The sequence below is a fragment of the Amphiura filiformis genome, chromosome 5, assembly GCF_039555335.1.
Source record: "Amphiura filiformis chromosome 5, Afil_fr2py, whole genome shotgun sequence".
NCBI classification, from domain to species: domain Eukaryota; kingdom Metazoa; phylum Echinodermata; class Ophiuroidea; order Amphilepidida; family Amphiuridae; genus Amphiura; species Amphiura filiformis.
Genome location: NC_092632.1, coordinates 34,036,045 through 34,048,472, shown reverse-complemented (window position 1 = coordinate 34,048,472; position 12,428 = coordinate 34,036,045).

Genomic DNA, 12,428 nt, shown 5'->3' with positions numbered 1-12,428 from the left:
GCACAGAAAGACAAAACTATAATTAGCGTAACATACACGATCAAAGTGAAATTAGATACATGCAATACATTCTTCTAATGGGAGGCATCACCTACGACTGTAAGCTTACCCAACGAAAGATATCTGCAGAAAACAAGTGTTTTTCATTTAGATAAAAACTTTTTCAATTTTATTCAAAATAAATACAAAATACCATAAAATTTGGTAATTCGGTAAATTACCAGGTAATTACTGATGTAAAATACCGGTAATTTACCAATTTAGAACACTGATGTGGTGTGATCAGGCAAAATCAGTCTGAAGTTGGACATATTCAATTTTCAGTTTCTTATCTAGGATTGTAAACAGCATTTGTAAAACTATATTTTGCAGAAAACTCTATTGCATTTAAACAAAAAGTTCAAAATTTCAGAGACAATAGGAAACAAAAGGAAATGCTTACTTTGTTTGGGTATATCTCAAAATCAATATTTCCTACTTCCGACTGATTTGCTAAATCACATCATATATGTAAACTAGCATGAATAATCAAAACAAAAAAATCTAATCTATTACCAGACTGAGTAGTTATTAAAATGAATGGAAAAAGGACAAATTGATTGAAGTAAACCCTGCCTTGTGAACAAAGCAGTTAAAGGGGTACTTTGTGAGTCCCCTTTAATAATGATATACCATCAGAAACCTAGAACTATGCAATGTTTCATTATTCAACCTTTTGTGCAGATTTGTTGGTTTGACAAAGACATCGTCAAATATGTATTTCCGGCTATTGACAGTCCAAAATTGCAACACATTGGCCTTTGGAGCACCATAATCCCTCTTTGCTGTAAATGTCTATGTAGCACAAATTTACAGCTGGAGTAGCAAATTAAACATGCCTACGCATAATTTAGAAAAGCGCAACTGTGTCCTCACCAGCGTAAATTGGATTTGAGCCTTCATAGGAGATAATACTTGATAAATTGCTGATGAGTAGCTTAAGTACACACAACATCAGAAATGACGGAGTGAATAGTAAACAAGATCCCAGATGACGGGAAATATTGTGACCTTTCGGGCATGAACCAATCTATGCGATTATTATCAAACTTTGATGTGAGTTCTTTCTCTGTAATGTGCGAACAAAGCTTGATCTGGAAATTCTATGACTGCACATGGACCATTAAGATCAAGCTTGTTGCATAATGTTAGGCAACGGTGGAAAATGTGATCGCAGGCAGTATTTATGGTCACAGTTGCATTTTTTTTGGGTGTAATAGCGTTATTTTTTTTATACAAAAATTAAAAGAAAAAAGTTATAGACCCTAATTACTTGTTATTCAAGGTTGGAACTGGAGAAACACTGCTGCTAAAAAAAATTAGTTCAAAATTCTGAGGTTTTTTTTTCAAAGCTGGATAAAGTTGAACATTTTAATTACTCAGAGATGTCACAGGCTGAACCAAAAAAATCCTGAACTTGCGAAGCGTAGCGAGCGCAGCGAGCGAAGCTCTCGTGCAACACGGCCAGGGGTCCGGGGCCCGCTGGGCGAAAGCTAATCCCAGTACGGGTCGAGAGGCGAAACCCCGAAGCCAGATGGTTTCTGCACATTTAGCACCACAGTAAAGGCCATTTCAGAGGGTAAAAAGAACAGTTCAAAACTCCTGGCTTGTTCTACACTTTTAATAGCCCAATTTTGCCTTAATATAGCCAAAATTTTCAAAATTTTCCCAACATTTTGGGAAAATTTGTAAAAACTAAGACAATTTGGGTTAAATTCGGCCAAAAATCTTGACTTTTGGTATATCAATGGGTCCAAATTTCTTTAAAAATTGGTATTCAATTCTCAGCGGCACGTCTCTACCAAAACCAAACTTGAGTACCCCCCCCGGGGGTGACACAGCCTGTGAGGTGAGGTGAGGTAGCCTCCAACCCTTTGTGGGAAGTATAGGGGGCACAGAAAAAAAGGAACCAATCCTAGTTTTATAATTTGAGCTGTATAAGGATTAAAAAAATACTGGTTCCACTAAATAGCTTTTTTGGTAGTTAGACAAAATGCTAAGTCAAATAGTACTACACAACACCACGTACTATGACTGACATTTACACAACACTGGTCTTAAAAAAAATCAGAGATCTTAAACTAATTTCATTTGAAGATGAAATGTTACTACTATCTTGCAGGTTATCTTGCTTCAATATTAATATTAATATTGGCACTGTATGTTTTATTCTGATAGTGACCTTCAATTACAAATGTAGTTGTCAAAATGGGCTATTCAAATATACTCATTCACCTGGTTACATCCACAAACTTAAAACGCACTTCGCTCTGACTCTGCTGTCACATATGAAGCGCCTTGCTCCGAAAAACAAGAATCTTCTTAACACCTTCCTCTTTCCCACTGTGTAGCTCTTTTCCTTTATTGTCTTTTCTCTTTTAGCGATTTGCCTACTTTGTAAAAGGCGCTTTATTAGTTCTATTGTTTATGGGACATGGGGTTACCTGAATGGGTGACTCCATTTGAAATCTACACTCCCTGTGTGGGAGATTACGGTCATATTTTCCATAGGGGGTGTATGTACTTCAACTGGAATAGCCCAATTGTTGTAGTTATGACCATTTGGCACACACCAATTGACTACTGTAAAGAGAGTTGAAATCTTAAAGTTCAATCCTATTTCTCAAAATGATGTAGCCCATGCACACAAAAGGGGTAGAATGCTGATAAGAGAAAAGGAAGCATCATATTTACTCAACATATGACTTCACTTTGTGTGGTGATATTGCATGCATTAATTTTGTTGGTGCTGTCCTACGTACCATTGACATCAATTGTATCCATCATGGTCCAAGATTAGAATGAGTGGGTGGCTACACCTGATATTGATGCAAGCACTGATAAATGGGTACCGCAAAGTAGGCCTACTTATATTGGGTACATTATAGATTCAGACCATGATATGGGACTTTTTTTTCCTAGGCATTTGTTTTTCAATTTTTTGGATTTGTATGTTATATTGGTGTGTATCATTGCCATTATTGTATCCATCACGGTCCAAGATTAGAATGAGTGGGTGGCTAAACTTGGTATTGATGTAAGTGCTGATAAATGGGTACCACACCGTTATATTGGGTACATTATACAATTGATGCCTGTAACACTCAATTAGGCATGTCCCGCGAATGATGAAAGCTTGTGGGCAAAATTGAAAATGTGTCTAAATTAAAACTTTGGACAAAAAAATGCAATCCATTTGCTGAACTAAATATAACTGATATATGGACTTGTTTCTATGTATTTGTAACATCTTGCAGTATCCATGGATCTATTTGTTATTCAATATGAATCAATGTTAGTCATATAACACCACTATTTCATGGAAATTGCTACTTCATTGTTTAACTAGGCCTATGACTGTGATTATTATATTTTTCATATCTTTAATCGATCAAGTACTTCAGATGTTCCAATTTTGTACAAACCAGATACATCCAATATTACTTCAAATGTTTTAATTTAGAAATTTGATAGTTTATATTTTGTGGAGGGTTAATCAACTTATAAGGGTATTTCGTGATCCACAGCATCATCCCCACTTTTCTCAAAAAAGTTTTTCATACCATTGGAAACCTCTGGCTATGTACAAAAAAATTCTTGCAGATTAATTCCTTTTGCAAAAATATCGTAAAACTTGAATTACGCTCTGGTATAACTGAACGAAATTGCAACACATTGTCTATGGAGCAGTGCAATAAATATAATCATGCATAACTTACAAATGCAAAATCAGAATCAACTGAAATTTTGGGAATAAGCTTTTTCGTAGATATCTACTGAAAATCATAAAAAGAGGATGCTAGGATCACGAAATATTCCTTTAATCAAAATATTTAATTTATAGAAAACAAAACCAGAAACAATAGATCAGTGGTTAATAATTCTAATGACCTAATACTTTTCACAATCAAATTTACTTGAATAAGCCTGAATGCAATGGTGTGCTTCAAAATAAAGAAAATATATATACACTTCTTATTTCGTCTTATACATGTTGAAACTGATCTTAATACCTTGTAGCATTTGCACACAAAGATTTACTTTGCACTCCTACATAGAAACTATGCCACTGTGTCCTACATACACCTTTACAGAGTAAGCTATCTGATATCCCCTTCAAGAAATACATGTACTAAAAGTGTAAAACATTTGTTTCATCAGCAAAGAGTCACGAAGTGTCATATTTTTTTATTCTTCCCTATCAGCAAGCATGCCCTTTGGTCTTCCACTGTCTTTGGTCTTGTTCTCTCATCTTGCTTCTGACATTTTGCCGATTTGAGCCAGTAATCTAGATCAGCTTTTTTTTTTTCAAACTGTAAATGAAACAGGCAAGCTATGTGTGCAATTAACCCCAGTCCTCAACATGATGTAGCCTACACAAAAAATGTTGATTATAAGAAAGGAAGTGTCATATTTACTCAACAATATGACTTACTTTGTGTGATAATATTACATACATTAATTTTGTTGGTGCTGTCCTACGTACCATTGACATCAATTGTATCCATCATGGTCCAAGATTAGAATGAGTGGGTGGCTAAACCTGGTATTGATGCAAGCGCTGATAAATGGGTACCGCAAAGTACTTATATTGGGTACATTATTAAATAGATGCTTATAACCACAGATTACTACAGGCCATGTATCAACAGTCAAAGTCCCCATGCATTGTATGCTGTGAATTCTCGCCTATTCATGAGGCCCGATTGTCCGATCATGCCGTGTGTAACAATCGCGGCAGCTTGCATGCCTTCACGTATAAGCGCTAGAGTGTTGAGTGCCATCGTGATTACGTGATAGACCGTAAAAATATGCGGTAAGTGCGTAGCAGTTTTGCCTGTTGTATTTCTTTTAACAATCGGCCCTCATTATCGGGTGATGCTGAGACTTTGACTGCTTGTACGTGGTCTGTTATCTTTTTCATCTATGCTTGTAACACTCAATTAGGCACGTCCACTGGAGGTCTGATGAAAGCTTGTGGGCATGTTCTATTTTATTTTAAGAAATTCCTATAAAATTTTTCTTAATTTACATTTCTGAAAGAAAAAAATATTCTATTGGACTAGTTTCCATATACGAGTTTGTAACATTGCTATATCCATCTAATTATATTTGAGATGTATCAATTTGAGTCATATTTCAAAATAGCAATTATTGGGGAATGCTACTTCATTGTTTAATAAATATGGCTGTATTCATTTACGCTTCCTATTTTTTTTATAGGTTAAGTACTTCAGATGTTCCAATTAGAAACCAAATACATCTAATACTACTTCAAATATTTTAATTTAGAAATTGGAGAATTCATGTTTTTTGGGTTAACACATTAAAATGTTCATTTTTAGGGAAAACAAAATGAGAAATAATATATTGAGGTAATTGAAATTCTAGTGATCTAATAATTTTTATTTACTATACAAAAACTTATTTGAATATGCCTGAATGAGATAGTGTGCTTCAATATCAAAAATGATTTATATATGGTTTTTACTTCTTATAGTAACACTTTGAAACTGATCTTACTGCACCTTGTGGCATTTGCTAACAAAAAATTACTTCATGTTTTGCACTCCAATAAAGAAACCATACCATTATGTCTTTACCTTTAGAGAGTAAGCTATTTGATATCCCCTTCAAGAGATGCTAAAAGTGTAACATATTTGTTTCATCAGCAAAAAGTCACAAAGTGTCATATTTCTTTTGATTCTCTCCTATCAGCAAGCATGCCCTTTTGGTCTTTCACTGTCTTTGGTCTTGTTCTCTCATCCTGCTTCTGATATTTTGCCCGATTTGAGCCAGTAATCCAGATCAATTTTTTTGCAAGTTTTTTCAAACTGTAAATGAAACGGCCAAGCTATGTGTAACCGTCTGATGAAGTACATTGTAAGTATTTTGCTGGTTTCATACTTTTTGCCGCTTGCCGCTGCACTTTTCTGCAAGTGGAATGGCGTACCATTCAGCAGCAGCGGTATGACTCTGAAAGCCAATATTGCCACTAAGCACCGCTCTGTGATCATTTACAAAACACTGTATTCTGTTCTGATACGTCGAGTTGACTTGAATTCAACTCCTAGCGATCTGCCGCTTTGGGCAAAGCGGTGGAGTGATCGATATATCGGCTTTGAGCTGGTCACCGCTAATGTTTCTGGTGGGACTGTGCAGTAAAGCAGAATCATCGTCAGAGCGGCAGGAAAGTATGAAACCAGCTTTACCTTACAAGAACGGTACTAAGGCGAATGTATTCCCACAATTTTTGTAAATAAAATATTAAAACAATCTGGGAGGGTGGGACATAAATTGGGTGCATTATAAATGAACATGAAAATTTCAGTGTCTAACCCATCATCCATATGGGGCTGAATATGTTGTGATATAAAAGCATTGTGTTTATAATAAAATATGATGAGTCTCCTGTGTGTCTGTATTAGCAACTTATTACATTAAAAAATCAGTACTGTTTAACACTATTATTGAATCTTATTGCATTCCTTATATGAGCAGATGTAGGCTGATTTGGAAGGTGTTTACAAACATAATGATGAGTTCACAACTTCAATGCCTTGAGCTGAATTACTGTAAATAATATTTGCACTACAGAGGGCATGTGTATCTATTTTCAGAAGCATGATGTGCTATGTTAAGGATGAGATGATGATTTTTCATATTTTGCTCTTCTACTTTTTACAGTCACTCACATCTAACAAATTCTATGAACATAAGCTTCACATGTTAGAACTCTTGCTTTATTCCATTTGACATGCTAATTATGCCCATCACATCAAAACCTACATTATTGAAAAATTGAGATTTACAAATCAAGTACAAGTGTTATTTTTAGCTTTAAAAAACGACACCTTACTTCTTGAAATCAGATGTATGAGAGGTGTAAAAGATTCAAATTTGTTTTTATTATATCATCTTCTTGTTTAATGAAGCCAGCTGACAAGTTGTTGGTTTTGATATGATAGGTGGCAAATTAACTTTTAAGTTAAAAAATCTGTCTTGGATTGTTCTTTCACACATGTCTTTACACACAATTTTTGTGCTCAAAACTTAAACATCAAACATCAAATTATCATCAAACCCTATGCAATAAACCAACCAGAGGCAGGGGTAACAAGAGCACCAATGGCGCTGTGGCTCTACGCTTTTTTTGTGGGAAAGCAATTGTTCTTGGAGTCGAATGCGCAACAGGTTGGTAGGTCGGTCAATTTTTTTAAACCTTCAGTTTGAAAAAATTCCCCACAAATATTCAATACGGTCCTTGAAACTCGATGCGGTGGTCAATCTTCCTCCTCCGCATTATTATTTTTTTGTCAGCATTACTATTAGTTGCAAAATCTGAAAATAATTCATTATTGTGCAAATTACTACTGAACCAGCAAGAATAATTTGTTCTGCAAAATTTTAAAATCCCCTTTTTTTTGTATTTGAAGCTTTCAACAACTATAGAAAGCCTTGGCAACTATTAGAATTCATCTAAATTGACCTCAGACGACCCGAAATGACCTCCCAAAATTTTGCTCTAAATGGTGACCTCAGATGACCCCGAAATGACCTAAAAATTTGACTTCAAATGTTGACTGTACCCACCAAGTTTCATGCCCATACGACAGTTTTTAGTAATTTGACCTCAGGTGACCCCTGGCTGACTCCGAAATGAGCTTCCAAAAATTTGGTTCTAAATGTTGACTGTACCCACCAAGTTTCATGCCCATACGACAGTTTTGCTAATTTGACTTCAGATGACCCCTGGATGACCTCTGGTGACCTTGACCCACTAACCAATACAAACTTGTTCTGTGCGACCCTACAAAATTAGGCTCCAAATGTTGGCCGTACCCACCAATGCCCATACAACATTTTTAGCAATTTTACCTCAGATGACCCCTGGGTGACACCGGTTGACCCTGAAATGACCTTCCAAAAATTTGACTCCAAATGTTGACTGTACCCACCAAGTTTCATGCCCATATGACAGTTTTTGCTAATTTGACCTCCGATGACCCTGGATGACCTCAGGTGACCTTGACCCACTAACCAATACAAACTTGTTCTGCCTGGGGTCAAGATGCACCCACCAAGTTCGAGGAACATGCGACCCCACAAAATTTGGCTCCAAATGTTGACTGTATCCAGTTTCATGTTCATACAACAGTTTTTTAGTAATATGACCTCAGATGACCCCTGGGTGACCCCAAAATGACCTTCCCAAAATGTTGATTCCAAATGTTGACTGTACCCACCAAGTTTCATGTCCATACGACAGTTTTAGTAATTTGACCTCAGGTGACCCCGGATGACCTCAAAATGACCTTCCCAAAATTTGACTCCAAATGTTGACTGTACCCACCTAGTTTCATGCCCATACGACAATTTTTAGTATCTTCCCAAAATTTGACTTTAAATGTTGACTGTACCCACCAAGTTTCATGCCCATACGAGTTTTTAGTAATTTGACCTCAGATGACCCCTGGGTGACCCGGATGACCTTCCCGAAATTTGACTCCAAATGTTGACTGTACCCACGGTTTCATGCCCCTACAACAGTTTTTGCAAATTTGACCTCAGATGACCCCTGGATGACCTCAGGTGACCTTGACCCACTAACCAATACAAACTTATGCTGGGGTCAAGATGCACCTAGTACCAGGGATCTATACGATGATTTTGTTTTTTGGTCCTTGAAACTCGATGCGGTGGTCAATCTTCCTCCTCCGCATTATTATTTTTTGCCGCATTACTATTAGTTGCAAAATCTGAAAATAATTCATTATTGTGCAAATTACTACTGAACCAGCAAGAATAATTTGTTCTGCAAAATTTTAAAATCCCTTTTTTTATTATTTTTAGCTTTCAACAACTATAGAAAGCCTTGGCAACTATTAGAATTCATCTAAATTGACCTCAGACGACCCGAAATGACCTCCCAAAAATTTTGCTCTAAATGGTGACCTCAGATGACCCCGAAATGACCTTCTAAAAATTTGACTTCAAATGTTGACTGTACCCACCAAGTTTCATGCCCATACGACAGTTTTAGTAATTTGACCTCAGGTGACCCCTGGCTGACTCGAAATGAGCTTCCAAAATTTGGTTCTAAATGTTGACTGTACCCACCAAGTTTCATGCCCATACGACAGTTTTGCTAATTTGACTTCAGATGACCCCTGGTGACCGTGACCCACTATCCAATACAAACTTGTTCTGTGCGACCCTACAAAATTAGGCTCCAAATGTTGGCCGTGCCCACCAATGCCCATACAACATTTTTAGCAATTTTACCTCAGATGACCCCTGGGTGACACCGGTTGACCCTGAAATGACCTTCAAAAATTTGACTCCAAATGTTGACTGTACCCACCAAGTTTCATGCCCATATGACAGTTTTTGCTAATTTGACCTCCGATGACCCTGGATGACCTCAGGTGACCTTGACCCACTAACCAATACAAACTTGTTCTGCCTGGGGTCAAGATGCACCCACCAAGTTCGAGGAACATGCGCCCCCACAAAATTTGGCTCCAAATGTTGACTGTATCCAGTTTCATGTTCATACAACAGTTTTTTAGTAATATGACCTCAGATGACCCCTGGGTGACCCCAAAATGACCTTCCCAAAATGTTGATTCCAAATGTTGACTGTACCCACCAAGTTTCATGTCCATACGACAGTTTTAGTAATTTGACCTCAGGTGACCCCGGATGACCTCAAAATGACCTTCCCAAAATTTGACTCCAAATGTTGACTGTACCCACCAAGTTTCATGCCCATACGACAATTTTAGTATCTTCCCAAAATTTGACTTTAAATGTTGACTGTACCCACCAAGTTTCATGCCCATACGAGTTTTTAGTAATTTGACCTCAGATGACCCCTGGTGACCCCGGATGACCTTCCCGAAATTTGACTCCAAATGTTGACTGTACCCACGGTTTCATGCCCCTACAACAGTTTTTGCAAATTTGACCTCAGATGACCCCTGGATGACCTCAGGTGACCTTGACCCACTAACCAATACAAACTTATGCTGGGGTCAAGATGCACCTAGTACCAGGGATCTATACGATGATTTTGTTTTTGGGGGGGATCACATCGCCGCAAAGGCATTTTACACATAAAATACACATAACCCACACACAACGCAATTGAATAACAGACCGGTACTGCACAGTGCCGCTGGTTACCAGTTGTTCTCATTTATGTAATCAGCAATTGGAGCCTACAAAATGTGGTGCATTTATAGTGTACGGTACTATTATGTGATATCGGGAATTGACACAAATTTTACGGTAACAAAATCAGTCATACCCAGAAAGGATAAAATTCGAATTGAGAAAATATGGTATGTGTGACTTGTTGTACTAAAGATGCATCCACCCACCAAGTTTGAGGAACATGCTTCCCCTACTATGCTAGTGCTCTGGCGATAACACTCCGATCGCCATGCAATCTAAGTTTTGTAGGCCAGTGGGACAACGGAATCACTACGTGAACGAGCTACTACTACACTAGTCTCTGAGAGAAGAGGCAGACACAGACAAACAAACAGATTCTAGTGAATTAAATAGTGATGATCAGTTGTAGCAGCTACAAATTTCGAACGTTTGTCAGGGGTCAAACCCCTCCATTTATATTTCCCCACACTTTTTAGACAGACACCCTTTTTATCAAAAATTGAACCCCCACCCTTATGCAGTGTTTGTGACCAAAGCTTACAGCATTACTTTATCAAATTCGGAAGACTGAACATCGGCGCTATCGCGCGCCGTTTATCAGTCACTTCCGGGTCCATTTATCACTATCTGCGCCATCAATCCATTTCAGAATCCAAATTGATGCAGAATTTATCCTCATCTATCAAACACTCATGATTTTCTTATTCATCTGAAACATTTGCGACATAATATTGGCAAAACTGCAATCATCTTTCGAAAAGATACGACTTTAGATTGTTTACAGCATTACTTTATCAAATTCGGAAGACTGAACATCGGCGTTTCATACAGTCACTTCGGGTCCATTTTATCATTATCTGCGCCATCAATCCATTTCAGAATCCGAATTGATGCAGAATTTATCCTCATCTATCAAACACTCATGATTTTCTTATTCATCTGAAACATTTGCGACATATTAAATGTTGGCAAAACTGCATCACTGCAACTGCATCGAAAAGATACGACTTTAGATTGTTTATCATAAAGTAACACATGGGCAAATGGGCAAAAGGCTGAGATACCTGTGAGATCCTGAATACATGAATACGTCAGTCTATACTCTCTACACGGCCGCTGTGGTTCGGATCGCTCCACTTCTAGTGTGAGCGAAAGCGGGCCAAAGCGGCTGATGTAGAGACTGAAAATTATATTCATTCATAAAACTCACGGCGCGTCGATTCTACTACAGGTGACGTCGTATGAATTGAAAACATCAGCAAATTAATTTTTGACATTTTCTTTACAGATTTATGAAGAAAATATGAATGTTTTTCAACAGATCATCAAATTACTTTATTATATTTTTTTTCAATTGGTAGCGTTACCCCTACGCTTTATAATTATATATTGCTCACACGCTTTTTAGAAACCCACCCTATATTCCATAAAATTGTAATTTTTACAGATTTTCAGAATTCCCAACCCACGCTGTAGAAAGCGTGCCAGACAAACAATGATAATGAATAGCCAGATGTGACCTTCGCTGTCGAGACGTTGTTTTCAGGGTTGTCAAACCCGCGATTTGGTAACCCAATTAGGCGACTTTTGAAGATTTTTCCCGGGACAATTTCCTGCCCCATAGAATACAAAGGGTAAAGAAAAAAATTGGGCGACTTTTCGATTATTTGACCTGCGATTCGGGCTGAATTTTTTGGCAACCCTGGTTATTTAGCGTTCATTTAATTAAATTACTACGCCGCTGGTCTCTAAATATTTTGAAGTGTTGTCCCATGGTAACAAAACTCCCGAGAACTCAATAAACAATCTGGACAAAGGAATCATCCAATCACGTTCTATCCATGTGAGATCACCGCAAAAATTCATGATAAAAGGTCACTTTCCCAAAGAAAAATAGTGCAATCCGTCAATTCCGCCATGATCTCACAACTTAAATTACTCAGACCAAAATAATCTCTAGCGCATACAGGGAACCAAGCAAAACGATAGAAATGACTTGTTTCTCATGACGACTTTTGACTTTTCTCACTTCAAAATAAGTACTTTCCCCACCCCAAATTCACTTCTAAAGGAGTGCAATCGATTGCTAAATAACTAAGCAAACCTTGGAATGTAATTTCAAAGCCAAATATCATTAACAAAAGAAACCTTAGCATAAAAAGCAAGAACGCAAGTGGCCAAAATTTGTAGCAAAAATACAGTCCTCACTG